At 35.2% G+C, this 18,034-nt stretch overlaps 1 protein-coding gene across 6 annotated transcripts in view; it reads left to right on the top strand.

Moving 5' to 3' along the window:
- Window positions 1-13,017: 13,017 nt before the first annotated feature.
- COL8A1 (collagen type VIII alpha 1 chain) overlaps window positions 13,018-18,034 on the top strand; it is a 100,000-nt gene continuing 94,983 nt past the window's right edge. Inside the window, exons 1-2 of one of the 6 annotated variants that reach the window (XM_087966464.1) lie at window positions 13,155-13,214; window positions 15,124-15,204. The gene's annotated coding sequence lies outside the window, so the exon portion shown is untranslated. Of the gene's footprint in view, window positions 13,374-15,123; window positions 15,205-18,034 lie in introns of all 6 variants that reach the window. The other 5 variants (XM_087966460.1, XM_087966465.1, XM_087966462.1 and 2 more) reach the window with 5 other exon arrangements.

Genomic DNA, 18,034 nt, shown 5'->3' with positions numbered 1-18,034 from the left:
TAAGTAGATAACCACTATCAACATGAAAGTGAACTCTCTTCCTTTGCTCATTGAAGTTTAAATTGTGTGTGTGTGTGTGTGTGTGTGTTTTCTTTTTCACCATTCCAACAGTTTAACAGAAATGACTTTTATTTTTCAGGCTTAGTGCTAGGTGATGATGATTAACATAAACTGGCATTTTTAGTCCTTAGAAACTTAGAAATTTTGAAATGTATCTTCTACTTTAGGATTATTCCTTTCATTTCATTGTTGACCCTATCCAATGATTGTTACCCAATTTTTTTTTTAAAGCTTGGGATTGCCCCAAATCCAAGGATATGTCCTTCTAATCCATAAATTGCAATATTTTCACAATGTAACCATATGATAATAGGCACTAAGTAAACCGATTTTGCATATGTCTTACATACAATTTTGAACATTTCTACTTTATTTTTACATGTAATATTAAGATTATTGACTTTTAGTTCTTTTGTCTATAATCATACTCTGCATTTTTAAAAAAAATTATGGATTAGATACTATATCATATTAAATTATATCATATTAGATCGTAATAGGTATCTAATTATAATATTTATAATTAGATTATAAAGCATTATAATGCTTTATCAATAGGTCCAGTTAGAATGAACAATCAGATTCAAAACTACTTTCGTACACCTATATGAAGAAAATCATCCAAACATTCCTGTTCTTGAAGATTAAATCTTATATATAGTAGTACTAAAACTCACCCCACACCCCCAATTAGCTAACTGTACCAAATGGTGCATTATACAGAACAATTTTTATATCAAAATACCTCAAATCTGCTAACCTAAAGAATGCATTAAAAATCTGGCATCCATTACTCCTGTGGAATTGAGATTTCCACTATGTCCACACCCTTTTTATTTGCAAAGTTCTGGCTGTTGTGGCATCTCCATGGTCATGTGATCATGATTTCCTATGTTCCTTGCCAGCTTCCCAGAAGCAAAATTAATGGGGAGGCTGGCAGATTGTTGGAAGTTGCTCATAGCTCCGGTGCATTACATCATGTCAGTTTTTGAATCAAGGTATCTCAAAACTGCTAAGTTAAAGAATGCATTAAAAATCTGGAATGCTTGAGTCTAGTGGAATTGAAATTTTAAACAGTCAGGACAAATAAAATGAGAGAAGGAGAGACAGAGGAAAAACATGCACGTCTCCAGAAAGACAACAATAGGCACAGAAGGAGAAGAGAGGAAGAGACAAAAGAGTAGAGAAACGCATGTCTCTAGGATCAGAGACAAAGAACAAAAGCAAAAGAGATGAAGAAGCAGAAGATAAAGGGTTGCAGGTCTCCAGAATTACAACAAAAGGCACAGCATGAGGAGAAATGAAGAGGCAAAGGCGGAAAGGGAAGATTGACCCAAGTATATGTGGCAAACAGCATTTTAGGGTCAGCTCAAGGAGTCATAGGTTGTCTAGTAAAAGATTTCTGACATAAATATAAAATCTATACAAATTCAGGAAGGTCAAGGTCAGTTATTTAAGTGGCTGAACTGAAATATCAGGGTATATCATTGGATAATATTGATATTAAGGCCAATGAGGTGTGACCAGACTGCCTCTTGTATTACATGCCATTAAACGCCCCAACGAATAACCTATGAGAATTCCTATAGACTGTAAAAAAAAACCTATGTTTACAACATATGAGAAGTCAGTGCATAAAGATAAGCAACTGAGTCCTCTTTGCAGATGACGTAAAACTATTCAACACCACCGACAATGCTACTGCCTTCAAAGCAACCTTGATTATGTGTCTGAATGGTCAAACAATTGGCAACTCCAAATCTCTACCAACAAATGCTCTGTCCTATACACTGGTAAAAAAAAAAAAAAACAGTATACCAAATACAAACTAGGCAGATATGACCTCGTTGATGATCCTCACTCTGTCAAAGACCATGAAGTTCTCATATAAATGACCTAAGCGACAGAGCTCACTGTAACAGCATTGCCAAAAAGGCATTAAGAGTTGTAAATCTAATCTTATGAAGCTTCTCCTCTGGAAATATCGAATTGCTAACTAGAGCATACAAAACTTTTGCTAGACCAATACTTGACTACAGCTCATCAGTCTGGAATCCTCACTGTATATCGGATATTAATACAATTGAGTGAGTCCAGAAGAGTACTACACTCCTCTGCTTGCAACAGAATACTCTATATCACCAGGCTTGAGATTTTGGACTTGGACAACCTTGAACTACGCTGCCTATGGTTAGACTTAAGCATGGCACACAAAATTATCTGCTACAATGCCCTACCAGTCAATGACTACTTCAGCTTCAATCACAACAATACAAGAGCACACATCAGATACAAACTCAATGTACACTGCTTCAAACTTGATTGCAGAAAATATGACTTCAGCAATAGAGTGGTCAATGCCTGGAATGCACTTCCTGACCCTGTTGTTACATCCTCTAATGCCCACTCCTTTAACATCAAACTAGCCACTATTGACCTCACCCTATTTCTAAGAGGTCTGTAAGGAGCATGCATAAGTGCACCATCGTGCCTACCATCCCTGTCCTATTGTCCCAATTTATTCGTACCTATTTCCTGTATTCTTACTCATGTTTATACTTATACCTATTATCTTGTAAGCGATTGACAAATAAAAAAATAAAAGAATGCCTTTAGAAAATCAGTTGTTTGTAAGCCAGTTACCTTATGACTTTGTATGACTTTTCATAAGCACATCTAATAAAAAAGGAAACAATCTTTTGAGGCAGGGAAGATGTGAGGCAGGGGTGAAATTCAATGACCACGGCCTGGCTCGGGAGAGGTGATAGGGATGGTTTGAATCATAAAAAAACCATCCCTGGTTGCTATTACTATTATACCAAGTGTCGCTCACAGCCAAGCCCACAGAGACGGTAGGGGAAATTTTTGAATTTCACCCCTGATGTGAGGCCTCATATAATTTGGGAGTGGGGAAGGTGGATGATCACTGTGAATCACTGCAAACTGGTTATGGCATGATCTTAAGGCATGTTAGGAGTCCCCGCCCCATTAAGGGGGTTAAAATCGAAAGTTTTGGTTTGGTTTTGAAAATGCATATTTTAGGCTAACCTTTCATATAACAAAAAGAAAGTTGATTTAGGAACTGCCTTAAATGTGGTCTATATGTTTTAGAGTAAAGAAAACTGAGTTTTATGTTTTTGTTAACAATTAAATATAAACAGTAAAATTCATTAATTGGACTCAAGAGAGAACTCGACATTTCTTGCATATTACAAAACATGGCCAAAGAATGAAACATGTTCACAATGGCAAGTTCCCAGGACAGGAAACAACGAAGCTGTATTTTCAACTGCCACATATCTATGTCAGAGCAAGTGCTGAGTGATCACATTAATCATAGAAGCCAGAATCACAGTGTGACATTTCCTTTTGGCAGAAGAGAAATCACTTCATGTGAAATAACAGTTTCTCACATGAGTGTTTTCAATTCAAACCAAGAAATAAGACAGAAGGGCTAACTGAAGTCCTTGGATCCAGGGCCTGGGTGGTAGGCCAAAAGTCAGTCCAAAGAATCAGTTCCCTTTAGAGGTGAAGAAAATCAGAATCCAGTTTAACAGATAGGATCAAATTCATTAGTACAAGTGTCATGCCCTTGGTATAGTCAGACTCTGAGGGAGAGAAGGAACAGCTGACAGGGAGTGGAGGTGTGGCTCCGGAGGTTGTGGAGGAGGCTATGGAAAGGCAGATGCCGGCTGGGCAGTCAGAGGAAGAACCAGGCCCATCACCTCTTCATGCTAGGACACGCAGGGAGGAACAGAGAAGGAAACAATTTGGCTTATGAGAGAGGAAGTGGCCATGATCTCCCTCATTAGTTGCACCTGGGGAGAATAGTATATAAGAGAGATGGTTACAACACAGCGTTACCAGAAGCAAAGCGTGTTTTATTTTGGGCTGAAATTATCTTGGTTGGTATCCTTCCAACAAACTGTGCCTTGTTATCTTTTTGAAGTTGGTAATTACTTAAAAGTCACACAACCCACAACTCCACATCCAACCCCACCCAATCCAATCCAACATAACTCAAAACTAGGCACGCACACCCCTAATTACCTCTTTGCCAACCACAACTGGCCTTAAATGCAAGCTACTCAATGCAAGAAGCCTTGTAAATAAAATATCTGAATTTCTCCTCTTACTAAATATGGCTAAATTCGACATTATATTTGTCTGTGAAACATGGCTCAATGCATCTCTCCCTGACTCCATTACCATAATAAGAGACTATCATGTTTAGCCATCAGATCATGAAATCTGTAGAGGAGGTGGTGTTGCTATCTTCTATAAAAAGTCTAAAAAACATCCAAGTTACCCAGGAGCTTGCTATTCCTGAGACCATCACCTGTGAACTGTCTTTAAATATGTTACAGAGCCCCTGATTATGACATCGAACATGCAAACAAGCTAAATACACTACTAACATGGGCAGCATCCTGCCCACACGCTTTTATCTTTCTTGGTGACTTCAATTTACCTCATATTAACTGGACCCTTAACGAATGTACAACTGAACCCACACATGCAACCTTCTATAATGCAGTAACAAATCTGGGACTAGAACAACGAGTAACCAACAACACAAGACTTAACAACTGCCTCGATCTCATCTTCTGCAATAGTTTGAATTCAATTTACGGAATACAAATTAAAGAACCCTTTTCCAACAGTGACCACAACATGATTGACTTTTGTCTCAACATATGTCCACACAAAAATCATCACAACGATGGAATCCCCAATTATAACTTCAAAAAAGGCAACTATGATCTTATAAACAATGATCTCTCATCCCTTGATTGGCAATTTCTATTCACTGGATGCAATACTGTAGAAGATCATTAAAACATATTTTTACTTGAAGTCAAAAGAGTCATCAAACTATATGTACTATTAACAACTCCCAAAACCAGAAAAAAACAAATTACCCATAACAATAAGGAAACTTCAATCCAAAAAGAAATCACTTTGTTGGAAAAACAAATCTGGTCATGTTGCCAACTTCGAAAGCCAATACAAAAATTTATGCCACCAGATAAAGACTGAATGCACCAATTATCACATTAAAGAAGAAGAAAACCTTCTACGCACCAATTCCACCCACGCTTTCTACAATTTTGTAAACAACAAACTAAAAGACTCAAGGTCCATCCCACCCCTGAAAGGACCTAATGGTAAAGACTGCAACGACAACACTATTAAAGCCAACCTCTTTAACACATTCTTTGGCTCAGTATTTGTAAACAGCAATGGGTCATGCCCAGTATTTCCTAGTCGAACCACAGACAGCTACAATGATCTAATACATATCGATTTCACAGAAGACAATGTTGAAAAAGCACTACGCAATCTAAAACCATCTCTATCTATTGGACCGGATGGAATATGTGCCTACTTCTTAAGAAAGCTATCCACTGTCATAGCCAAACCTCTAAGCATAATCTTTGAAAAATCTTTCAGGACCAGCTCCTTGCCAAAACTATGGTCACAAGCCACGGTCATCCCCATCTTCAAAAAGGGAGACCCCAGTCTAGTTGAAAATTACAGACCAATCTCTTTATGCTGCATCACCTGTAAAGTCATTGAATCAATTATTAACCAATTCATCATCATCCACTTAGAAACAAACAACCTACTCTCTAATAAACAATTTGGTTTTAGGAAAAAAATATCATGTAATCTGCACCTCTTACACTGCAAAAACATATGGACTACACAACTCGATCTGGGCAAAGCAATAGACACAATCTACATAGACGTCTGTAAAGCCTTTGATTCAGTGGTACACGACAAATTACTCCTAAAACTAAAATCTTATGATATCTCTGGTCACCTGCATAACTGGATAGAAGCATTCCTGTCAAAGAGACAACAAATGGTCAAAATTGGGAGCGTCCTATCAAATTCTGTACCTGTCAACAGTGGTGTCCCCCAAGGCAGTGTTCTAGGACCAACTCTTTTCATACTATACATAAATTACCTCTGTGATCATATCAAGAGCAACTGCGTTCTCTTCGCTGATGATGTAAAGCTATTCAACACCACAGACAATACTGCTACCCTTCAAAAAGACCTTGACTATGTATCAGAATGGTCAAACAAATGGCAACTTCAAATAGCAAGAAATAAATGCTCTGTCTTACCTATTGGCAAAAAAATATATCAGAAAATAAAATACAGGCTGAATAGTCAAGACCTTGTTGATGATCCAAACTCTGTCAAGGATCTTGGAGTACTCATCTCTAATGATCTAAGTGCTAGAGCCCACTGTAACTACATAGCCAAAAAGGTGTTAAGAGTTGTTAACCTAATCTTACGTAGCTTTTTCTCTTATTCTTACACTAATAACTAGAGCATACAAAACATTTGCTAGACCAATACTCGAATACAGCTCATCAGTTTGGAACCCACATTACGTATCTGATATTAACACAGTTGAGAAAGTCCAGAAATATTTCACAAGAAGAGTTCTCCACTCCTCTACTTGTTGCAGAATACCTTATGCCACCAGACTTGAAATTCTAGACCTAGAAAACCTAGAACTATGCCGCCTTCGGTCCGATCTAAGTATAGTATATAAAATCATACATTGCAATGTCCTACCTGTCAATGAATACTTCAGCTTCAACCATAACAACACAAGAGCACACAATAGATACAAACTCAAGGTTAACCACACCAAACTTGATTGCAGGAAATACGACTTCAGCAGCAGAGTGGTCAATGTCTGGAATACTCTCGCTGACTCTGTGGTTTCTTCCACAAACCCCAAAAACTTTAACCTTAGACTGTCTACTATTGACCTCACCCCTTTCCTAAGAGGTCTGTAGGGGGCGTGCATAAGCGCACCCAACGTGCCTACCATCCCTGTTCTATTGTTTCTTTTATTTTTAATTTTTCTTATATTTATCCATGTATTCATAACTATGTTTTTATTTATACCTATTATCTTGTAAGCAATTGTCAAATAAATAAATAAATAAATATTTATCCTAGTCCTTTGTGGAATTTCCTTCATTGCAGTTTGTTTTAGGTTTTTTATTTCACCTCTATCTGCTCATTAAGTTCGGACTGTATTGCTTTCTTTTAAAGACTATTTTTGAATAAGTTTTATCTCCAACTGAGAATTATTGAACAGTGGGGCCAAGTTGGAGGCATTAAAGGACATTTATTTATGTTTTGGATTTTGTTATGTTTGTGTTACACTCTGGTCATCACAACAAGATAACAGTTAAGGCTTTTATTTTGTAATCTAACTATCATATTTGGGAAAATTCCATGAAACCATTCAGTATGAATAATCAAATATGTGTAGGAAATATCCTTCATTTTAATTATTTTCTGTTCTATAGAGTTCTAAATAAATTCATTATCCTCATTCATTTCTTTCAATGTTTTGACCACTTTTTTCTCAAATAGAAAATCTGATTATTCTGAGAGTGATGGAAGGACTTTTTAAAGGTGCTATGGCTTGACCTAAATAGTTACTCATTTAACTTTAGAACATTTTACAATTCATGAATACTCTCTGCAATTACAGCAGGTCTCTGGAATGTGCTTCCTGCTGGGGAGAAAAATAACCCTTTTGTTGATTTTTTTAAAATGAAATTTGAAAACGTGTACTTAAAATTGCTCCTTAGTTCCATATATTTCCTAATTTTCTTGTTCTGGGGGCTGTTTTACAATCCGTAAATGTTTATAAATAAAATCATATACTTTAAAAATTTCCTGAAAATTTCACTATCCTGGGTAGATGGGGAGAGAGAATTAATAGTGGTTTCTTTCCTGGCTATTTCTGAAACAGCACAAGAGCTCCTACTGTTTTGTAAGCACACTGGGTTTTTAAAAGTTAATGGAACTTAACTGTAACTCTCCATTCAAACCATACATTTAAGAAGTAAGTGCAACTCCCTCTACTGTCACCAATGATATTTTTCAGGGATGAATAAATACTAAGCTGAGAGATCTATTGATTGGCAACCATAAGAGACAGAGTATTTTATTTAGCATCTGCTTTTATTACAAAATTAACCATCAAAGTATGTCTATCTGGCATCATCCATAATTATTTCTAAAAAAAAGCCTTAACTGCCTGAATTTTCAGGTTGTTTTTTTTAATTGTTGGGAGTCCATGTTTATTTTGTAGATTGCACTACTCACTATTGCTATTAACATAAATATTTTATGCCTATATTTAGTTACTTGCCCGCTCCATTCCATTATATTACGTTTTTATCATGCATGTGACACTGAAATGAAGGTGATCTGAAATATTATAGACTTTAAATGATAAATAAATAGGAGGGTTTTCTACCGCTTTTGCAAGTTCATACCTTTTTTTTGAAATTCACTCTTAGTTGGGCAAAGTAGATCCCAAAGGAGAAGTACGCCTGTCCCTTCTTTGAAACTAAAAGTCTAAAAGGCAATTTTCCTTTATTACATTGTGAAATAAATAATAATCTGAAGAGAAAACAGTACCATATTTTGTGTTGTAGTCATCTATTTGTCCTTTTCTTCATGAATTCACAAGTTACATCTTACTACTTGAAGTCGAGATAGCCTTCTCTATTACTGTCATCCCCAAACCCATTTATGATCTTACTGAGCAGCAGGGCTAATGCCAGAAGATAGCAAATTTTGCTAAGACTCATAATGTAAATGCCTTTAACTTGCACTATTCTCAGAATACATAAACAAAAATCAATGTACTCCCTTAAAATATTTTAGGCACATGTTTTCCCTTTTTCAAATTATGACTGCTGAGCTGAAATCCAGAAAGCCTCTGAAGCCAGTTTTGTTAGGGGATTATTGGAACACCATGTTAATTTTCTTTCCTCTTTTATGTTACCACATTGCCCCAGATATTTTTTGCCTCATGGTTCAACATTCTTTGTTGCCTAGTGTCTTCTTTATCTTGCTTGCAAAACTACTTGTTATTCTTACAATATCCCAAAAAAGTTTTAAATTGAAATTAATTTTTAAAATGTATTTCTTACTTTTCTGGTTTCTTAGCATAGGTTCTTTGTACTTCATACAATCATGACCATCTTTTGAACCCCAAACTCAAATCTGTCACTATTTCTCAACTTACCTCACTTTTGACCAAACATGTGAATTATTTTTTTCATTTAGAAGAGCACAACTATTGTTAACTCTTCCACCATGAAGGAGGTCATTCAGCTTAATTTCTCCTTAAACTTTCATTAATATAAATAAGTAATAAAAATACAGTCTGGCACCAGAGGAATATATTTTGATATATGAAAAATATATGGTCAAATTGTTTTGCTTTGTTTTTAATTACAGCTAGGAATGCAAAGTAAAGCATGAAGAAAGAAACAAGTAAAAGCAAAATATAGTAAATATAGTAAATACAACATTTCTCCAATACAATAAATGCAACCTCAATTTAATTGTAACTAGGAATCAGGAGAAGTCTAGTAGCAATGTTTAACATGAACAAACTTTATAAAATGGTTATATAAATATAAATTTGTATCAGCTGCAGCTCAATTGATCAGATGTATAAAGTAGTATGTAATTTGGGATGTAGTATTTGGGATGGGGGAGAGAGAGGGAAAGCAGGTTGGATACACTGGATACACAGATTACATTAAATTGAGCCTTTTACAAAAATCTTCTAAATTAACAAATGTGTTTGTTGAGACTTTTTGAAATTGCCTGAAACTTTTGCATGTATGTGAATTCACCAATTTATCACTCAGTGATGGTGTTAAAATTCCATTGTTCCAAAACAGTCACTCTGAGGTATGCCATAGAATATCTTGGGAGGCTGAAATGCTCTAATAGTACTTGGTCCTTTTTTTTTTTTTTTTTGGAGTCCTATGTTTAGTCCACTGGACTTGTGTCAACTAATTATTTTATGGAAATTTAGTCCCATTTTTCCTATGTAAAATCCAGACAAGACATTGATAGCAAATGAGGACATATATCACATTAGAGGAAAAGTTGGTAAAAGTAGTTCTAATTTTATGCATCTGAAGTTGCTGGAGTCTGTAATGGCATTGAAGCAAAATACATTTTAAAAATTAATTTCAATTTAAAACTTTTTTTGGATATTGTAAGAATAACAAGTAGTTTTGCAAGCAAGATGAAGAAGACACTAGACAACAAAGAATGTTGAACATATCCAATAATGGCAAAGTGTTGTAGGCAAGCTTTCATTAATCATTATCATCATGTGTAATTAGTAAAAACTGTTTTTTGGTGAAGGTGAGGCTTTTAATCAGATTAATGGGTGTGGGCTTGTATGCATTTCTATAGATAGAAGTATTTTACAACAGTTGAATAAATCACATTGCCTGCCTACATAGCATAAGATTGGCCAACTGAAAACCCAACTGAAGTAAGTTATCCAGTCAACTTATGGAACTAAACTACTAGGACAAAATTTCAGCATGAGAAAAATGTGAACCAGTTGTGCTTTACTATGGCATCTCTACAGTTAGAGATGTAGAGTCAATTTTTATCAGAACTGCAATAACAATTTAGGGGTGGCTTAATTGTTTCTGGCCACAGCAGGAGAGAGAAGGATTAAACCTCTCCCTTAAATGTCTGTGGAGATTTTGAGACATCCAGGTCATGGTTGTCCCAAAGGTGCTTTTACAAAAGGCAACTGGACTTTTTTTTTTCTTGAAGATATTTTGCTTCTCATTCAAGAAACTGAAGAAGCTTCTTGGGTGAGTTGTGAAATGTTTTCAAGGAAAAACAAAGTTCAGTTTCCTTTTGAAAAAGCATCCTTGGACACACCCTTAAATACACATTTCATTTCTAATTTTAATAAGCATCTATAATAAAATAAAGAACAAAACACTCAGAACCATCCTTCACAATAAAAAATACCTTTTCCTTTTTTTCCTTTTCTTTTTGGTTTTCCCACCAAAATTTTGATCAGCCTGCTAGGTTACTATTTTTCTAATACACTTTCTTAGAACACAAAAGTAATGAGTGGCTGTGGCTGTGAAAAGGATAGACGCAGTAGAAGTCATAACTATAGCAGGGTTAGAACTGGTGGCAGAAAGGATTATGATAAATTGCTAGTTTGGAACTGGTATTTCCTACATGGCAGTCATGTTATGAATGGGCAACCTGCTAGGCTGACATTTTGTAAGAGTGCCCCGAGCTCACAGTCCAAAGGCTTTCATTAGTCTAAAAAGTTTGTGTTATCCAATTTGTGGATATTATGAAAAGTAACAAAGAATGGAGTAGACCAGGGATGTCAAACTCAATTTCATTGAAGGCTACATCAGGGTTGTGTTTGACCTTGGGGGGCCGGGGTGGGCATGGCCAGGGTGGGCATGGCCAGATCAACATCACTTATGTCAGGAGTACCTGTGGTGGCCCAAGTGTTCTGCTGGTGAAAACGGGCTCCCAAGCTCCATTTTTGGCTGCAACAGCCTCCTGCAACCCTCTGCCAGCGAAAACAGAGCTTGGGAGGGCTGCCTGCGGCTCTCCTGAGATCTGTTTTCACTGGCAGAGGTATCATGGGCCAATCCTTCACCATTTTCAGGGTGGCCCCATGGGCCAGAACGAAGCACCCCATGAGCCAAATCTGCCCCGCTGGCCTTGACTTTGATACCCCATGGAGTAGAAAAGTGAAGTATTTAGTTTAGTCATTTAGGAACTCTTCAAGGACTCAAACAAAAAAAAAACATATCTAGACCAGTTGTGATAAATCCTTTCATTAGAGATGTTAAGGATGGAAAATGTTAAACTTAAGTGTCTGCAGTAGAGAAGGATCTGTCATAGGAAACTCCTGGACACCTTTGCTGTGCACCTGAGATGGCAGCAAAGTTACTTAGAAGTTACTCCACATTACAAATATAACCAATAATAAAGGTAATATGGTAAGGAAAATTGCAAGTTTCCAGATAGTCTGGAAATGCTTAGCTATAGTTTAAAATTAATAGAATTAATTTAATTTTTATGTTCTCTCTCTCTTCCTGCAAAGCTCCAATGTAATTCCATCCTATTCTCCTTTTGTATGCCACAAGGCACACTTTGAAAACTGTTGCTTTGGTTTATGATTAATCAGTTTTCATGTTACCTGAATTTAAATAAATTGTGATTATAATTCAGCCAGTCTCTTGGAAATTCACATGTGGGCAAAACAACAACCACACATATCCTTCTGAAAACAATGTTCCTCTGAAATTGTTATCTAAAAACCTGCTCAACTCAGGATAACATTTCATTTTCAATAGCCCTATAAGACACGTCCTCTAAGAATTTAACTACTTCCTTTTAAAAGCAATTCAAAATGATGGTAACATGGTAATGAATCTTGTGGCAATGAGCCACATTGTTCTCTGTGAAGGTTCACACAGGTTAATTCTGTGTGAAGGATTTGTGTGTGTGTGTCTCAGCTTTAAATCTCCTCCCAGTTAGCTTCATTCATCAGCCTTGGAACAAGTAATTTGAGAAAGACAGAAATCTCCCTAATTTCTCTATGCCAGGCATAATTCTATTACATTCTCAGTAATCTTTTTTCCAAACTTTTGGAAAATATTCTAACTTATCTGGCAGGGAATATGTTTGAGTCCTTTTATCATTTTAGCTTTCTTTGGTTGCATTTCACTGAATTGGCCATAGTGGCTTAGTTCTCAATCATCTGAGCCGTGAATCATGGTTCACAAATCACAGTTGCCAGGGGCTATACTTTATACTAAGCCAAGGCTTTATACTAAGCTATTATAATTTAATGTTACATGCAAACACAGCAAGTACTGTGTCTGGTAAATCAGAGACTGTAATGAAGGTCTGCTGATAAAAACAACCTGCTTTGAGCATCCTTAAATATTTGATAAGTGCCCTTAAACCCAAAGGATGGAGACTTGGTATCATTGATACTGTCCTCATTTCAAAACAAGAACTGAAACCAATTCTCATAATACCCTGGAGAATCTGAACCAAAGCAGGGTCCTGTTATTCCCTTGCATTCATGCATTTTCTATTGCTATGTCCTGAAAGTCAGCAGCATCTGCTTGTCCAAGTGGCTGCTACTGTCTGTCTACTCACCCACAATGAACAGCAGCTCCTCCCTCCTGACCATAAAAGTCAACGGCATGCTACCGGCAGCTGATCAGAGCACTTTCTTCCTTTTCTACTGATCTCTTCTCTCTGGATCTTGCATGCTCAAGGTAAGAAATCTCTCTCTCTCTCTCTCTCTCTCTCTCTCTCTCTCTCTCTCTCTCTCTCTCTCTCTCTCTCTCTCTCTCTCTGTCTCTCTCTCTCTCAAATCCTTCAATTAATGCCAAGAGTGCCCAAGCCGCCGTCCTCAACTGCTGCTACTTTTTGAGGTACTGTTCAGTTGATGGATCTTTTCCAGTGGCAAGTAGCAAGCTGTTGTTTTAATAATGAAAGAGGATTGCTTAATTTACTGGAAAATATGTAACATCTGTGGCTACAAAAAGCTGTTTTTCCTTTCAGTAATAAGAAGAAAAAAAGGAGGGGGGAGAATCTTGAAATTGTTATTTAACATTTTCAATTTTGCTTATAGTTTAATAAGAGCAAGAGTACACCTAGTAAAAGTCACGAAACATATGTACCATAAAGGACATTAATATTTTTCCCCTTCATATCAGAAAGGGCTTTACTGATAGTTTCCTGAAATGTTCATTATAAGTTTGAGAAAGAACAACTTTCTGCATTTGATTGTTTTGCAAGACATGATTGTTCTGATGTCTCACCCAAAGTATCCTAATTAGATAAAGGTTTGAGAGTGGGATAAAGTTTATTGAACTGAACACCTTGAGCTTGTGTTCAAAAAGCTGTTTTAGACTTTTGAAAAACAAGAATGTTATACATGTTACCCCCTGAAGTCTTATCCTCTCTTTCTTGCCTTTCATAATATTCTAGAGTAAGGTGCTAACCAGAAGACTGTTATGTTTATAAATGACAGACTCAATATTCAGAGTGCTGGTATAAAATCAGAGATATTAAAAGGAAAATTTAATTGAAAACAATTTTAGAGTATACAACTCTGCCTTCTGTTTACCAGAATATATTGTTTTATGCCAATGCATTCAATCAATTTGTCCCATGGCATTTAACCACCAAGTCCACTTTTAAAAGGAATGCAAATCCTAATCCAGGAATGCCTGCAGAAAGTTCTGAAATGCAAGCAGTCAGGAATTAGTGCAGTAGAAAAAGGTCACTGTTAATTGTGGTGCTGCATAGCTTTGTACTGCCTAAGCCCTTCATTTATGCCCTTCATTTCTTTGAAATGTTTTGTTCTTAATAACAAATATTGCATGTTAGTTATTAAAATAAACATTTAATTTATACACATTGAATATTAATATTTGGTTTGTTTAAATGCAAAAACATACTCTTAAAATTAAGTTTGAGTTGTCAAAAAATTACTATTACTTTAGCCAGTTTTCAATAATGTAAACATTTTTAATAAGTATCTGAAACTGTATCTTAATAGTAATAGCAGGAAAAAATCTAACCAGAAGTTACATAAATGTGTCTGAAATTGCTATTAAAGTAGAGAACATTTTGCTAAGCCTTGTGCTTTTTTAAGAAATTTGGATGGAGAAAATCTAATCCCTTTGTTGAAAAACAAAGGCTGCATGTAATTTTTGGATCAGAAAACCTTGTATGTTTTACACTCAGCTAGTATTTCCTTTGCAAATATCATTTGTCAAATTATAGTTATTAATACCACCAACTCACTCATCTACCATAGTTAAGTAGTTGTAATTTAAAGAATGCACTGTCTGAAGAGTTCAGATTAAAATATTTTTCTACTGTGAAATTCCACTTATTGTGCAAGTTCTTTTTAACCAAATACTTTTGAAAATGTGTCAACCATTTCTTCACAAAATGTACTTTGAAACAGAGTAACTGTATGTATCAAAACTGAAAGTTAAATAAATTAGGAATGTAAAAACTAATAATAATTTCAACTTTTCAACATAGTACTAACTCTCCTGCAGTTTAATTTTCTTTCCTAGTGAAGCAGATCACAAGTTCAATGAAATATTTGATAATACTAATCAGGAAAAAGTACAACTGAGCGATGATCTTGTTAATATATTTTAGTATTTAAAAGATGTCTTCAATCAAACATGCAAAGGCTACAGCTTTAGTAGCATCCGGCTACAACAAAACCAAACAGCATAAGTATGTATGGCTTTAGTAATTTCTAAGAATATCTAAAAGTTAATGTTTGGCTTAATAGAAAATTCTACCACCTGCAAAAGCCAAGGCTTTTAGCTTTTTCTGTAGATGTTGCTAACTTTCCCTTCCTATATATTGCATTTTTTAATTTTCTGGAGGTACTTTAATTTGGAAGATGAATTTAATGGAGAGATGGAATGAATCAAAGATGAGTACCTTCAGTTGTTGAAAAGGAAGAATATTTTCTTATTCTATTGTATTATGCTTCTATACACTATACAGTAAGAAACAAAATTTTAGTCTTGTATTTAAGACATTAGCCTTAAGGCAATTTCTGTTCAAAATCTTTCTTATCTCTTATGCTCTCCAGATATCATAATAGGATGCATTTTATAATTCTCAATTTTTTTGTAAGTATTCATTCAAGAAAAGTTAGTATTTTATTTTACTGTGCCATGTGAACTGTTAACTGAAAGTTGAAGGATGATGCCACAACCAGATTAATAGCAAAATTGCAGATTTCTTATTGGTTATGCGCCCTCTTGTGTTCTAGTATATGCTTCTGAACACCAGAATATGACTGCTACTGCCAGGTGGAAAGTCAAGTGTCAAAAAAATAATAAAAGAAGTGTGCAATAATTTTCAAAAGAACATGGTCATTGCTTTTGCTCAGTAGTTATTCCAATCTTTGGTTCATGTTACTATAATTAATTGCTTGTAAGAAAAAAAAAATACTTTCAGCTTGATTAAGAAAAATGATTTGACTTGTCGAGGGTTTCTTTTATATATGCCAAGATTTTAACCATGGTTTAGGAAAACATTACATGATGGGCTCATTGGCTTTTAGAATAGCTTCAAGGGGATTGGATGTTTTCATTACTGCAATTTATTTTTATTTAAAACTAGAAAAAGACTCTAAATCTATGTGTTTTGAAGAAAGCCAACTTCAAATTGGTGTATGAAGCTGGCTTGTTTTCTTAAACCATAATTAAGGCTAGGGTTCATCTGAAGATTCATATTAAATGATGAATTATGGCTGGTTAACAGGATTAAATGCTTCTGTATCTCTGCAGCAACAACAGATACGAAAGTACATTTGACTTGAGCATAGAATTCTAAATCATTATATTGTACTGAAACAAACTATATACAGTACCTTTATAATCTAGATATGAATGTATTATAATCATATTTTTCATCAGTGGAGAATTAAATGAGTGAGATTTGGGAAGGAGAGGTGCCTGAATGTTGGTAGTTATTCACCCAGGTAAGATGGGTGGTTTATTGCTTATAGTAAAGTTTGCTTTCCTAAATTAATTTTTTCTTCAGTGATACTTGTCTGGAGGAATTCTTTGATTGTGGCTTTCTTAACCTGCTAGTTGCACAATGAAAGGCTTTAGAATGAAAATAAAGTTAACTTGCCAATAGGTCCTTCTTATTTAGGTAATTAGAAGTTTAATAGGGAAGATCTTTTCTGCCAAAATGCTAATGTTATTCAAGCCTGCACTTTGCTTAAGCTCACAACTCACCCTTATAATGCTTTTTTAGATCAATTGATTAGAGTACATGTGTGCTTTTTACATCAACTGATTCTTTGCCTGTATCACACCATAGTCTTCCATGCCATCTATTCACATGGCTTCATCAATCTTATAGTGAGTTTTATAGTTCATTGAAAATTTGAACTGTATTCTTCCCAGTCCCAATATTGAAACTCCTGGTTTACAGTTGATTAAAGAATCGGACTATTAATATTTTTTCAATTACAACTGTGCAATGTACAATATTCAATTCAATTTCATTAAAAGATTTTGCTTGACTATTATATGTGTTTATTAATATTAACTTCCTGAAAGTATTAGGTGAAGAAAAGAATGTTGCTTAACACTGCTTAAAATTCTGTTCACCAGCAGAAGGAATCTAACACTTTGGAAGTGTGTAACACAACTATTCTTTGTTAAAAACCTATTCCCATATTTATACATATGTAAGAGTTTTACCAGATCTGATATCCTCAATATAATTTTGGACTCCAACTCCCAGAATTCTTAGCCAGGGATTTAAAGGGTAATCCCAAGACATCTTGAAGAGAGTTTATATATCACCAGTGATTTACAATTTTTTAAAGGTTAGGAAAACATTTTAAATGCTACTTCCCACTGATTTTTTAGTAAATTAAACTGAAAAGAAAAAAGACAAATATTATTCAATGCTTCAGAAATCTCAGTCATAGGCATTTTAGTGACAGTGTTGCATTATCTCATTACAGCTAATAATAGTAAAGTATTTGGTGTCCAGTGTGACTTTATTCATTTTTTTTTTTGTAACTTGAAAAGCACTTGTCACATTTAAATCCTTGACAACTTTATAATTGTTCCAGCTGCTGTGTACCATTTCTGTGGTCCTAGTGAGATTTTCCATGGTGCAAAAAAATTCACCTAGATATTCAATAAATTTCCAGAATCTGAGATAATTGGTTTGGATTTGTGGATGGACTGGATGTATGGCAGAATTAAAACATAATACAAAGTTATAATGAGTTTGTTAGGATATGCCAATTTAGTCCATGAAAGAAACATTTTGCTTTGGTAGGTTTTTTCCCCCAAAGATGCCATAATTTGGAACCATGGTTTGTTGATTTTAAGCCTGACTTGGGATCTCATTTATTTATAGGCTAGTCCAAGTTTTATGCTTTCTCCATTCTTTTCAATACTGGCAGTTGAAATGGAAAAAACAAACTAGGAATTGGCTAAATAAGTCATGATTACGTTGCTTTTCTGCAAGATTGACTGACTTTTTATTTTTTTGGCAGATATTATCTATGAAAGCAGCA

Source organism: Notechis scutatus, chromosome 5 (genome assembly GCF_049901735.1).
Source record: "Notechis scutatus isolate UNSWTSFEM ecotype Mainland chromosome 5, rNotScu1.2, whole genome shotgun sequence".
Lineage (NCBI taxonomy): Eukaryota > Metazoa > Chordata > Lepidosauria > Squamata > Elapidae > Notechis > Notechis scutatus.
The sequence above is the reverse complement of the archived record's forward strand: the minus strand, read 5'-3'. Positions and strand labels throughout refer to the sequence as shown.